Below are 1,023 nucleotides of genomic sequence, written 5' to 3' on the forward strand. Positions count from 1 at the left end.
TAGAGGATAAGAGGCAAAGCTGTGAAGCTACTTGCATGCACAGGTTCTAAGAGGGAGAGGGGGAGAGGGTTTTGGGAATAAACTCAAGGAAATTTGAGGGTTTCAGCTAAAGTTTGTTCAGTCATCCTTGTCTTTTGCTCCATGTTTCAGGATGTGTGTTAACTTCATGTAATTGAAATTCCCCTTTTTGTCCATCGGAGCTTCTCTGTAGAGCTCGTCCACTTCTTCATCTGTAAAGCGGTACCCCATGGTGGTCAGCAGCTCTCTCAGGCAGTCTTCCTGAATAGTGCCTATTTCTTCTTCATCAAAGCTGGCAAAGATATTGCTGATGACATCTTCTGGATCTGTCCCATTAAGCTTCTCCCCAAACATCGTGAGGAACATGGTGAAGTTGATGGGCCCTGGAGCCTCATTCATCATGGCTTCCAGGTATGCATCCGTCGGGTTCTTCCGACGGATGAGGCCAGCATATCATGCAAGTCTTCCTTGTCGATGAAGCCATCTCTGTTCTGGTCAATCACGTTGAAGGCCTCTTTGAACTCCTGAATCTGGGACTGATCAAACACGTGGCAAACACATTGGATGTTGTGCACTGAGGGCGCTTCTTGGTGGTCTGGTTTAATTTGTCAGAAGCCTGGCCTGGACCGGGCTGTGCTGCGGGAGGCGAGGAGGACTCGACGACGACCGGGCTGCGGCTGTGGCGAACAGGCACTTCCGCCTCTGAGGCAGGCCGGAAGGCCAGCGTGCCCCGGCTCCGTGCTCCCTTTGCGCCCTGTGCACCCATGCTCCTGCCTGCGTCCGGGGTGGCAGCATCCACCTATTTCTAACTTTTTGAGAAAGCACCATACTGCCTTAATGGTGGCACCATTTTACACTCCCACAGCAGTGAATAAGGGTTCCAGTTTCTCCACAACCTCACCAGCATTTGCCGTTTGTGTACTTTTTGTTATTTTAGCATTGTAACCCACTAAGCTTTCAGAAGGAATCACAGTCTCTCTGATGGAGCACACATTTATTTTCCCC

At 50.2% G+C, this 1,023-nt stretch overlaps 1 pseudogene; it reads right to left on the reverse strand.

The window, feature by feature from the left end:
- Positions 1-117: 117 nt before the first annotated feature.
- LOC102870162 lies at positions 118-784 on the reverse strand (annotated as a pseudogene).
- Positions 785-1,023: the final 239 nt, after the last annotated feature.

This window comes from Elephantulus edwardii, unplaced genomic scaffold (genome assembly GCF_000299155.1).
Source record: "Elephantulus edwardii isolate Elephantulus edwardi_28Jun2011 unplaced genomic scaffold, EleEdw1.0 scaffold00109, whole genome shotgun sequence".
Taxonomy (NCBI): Eukaryota; Metazoa; Chordata; class Mammalia; order Macroscelidea; family Macroscelididae; genus Elephantulus; species Elephantulus edwardii.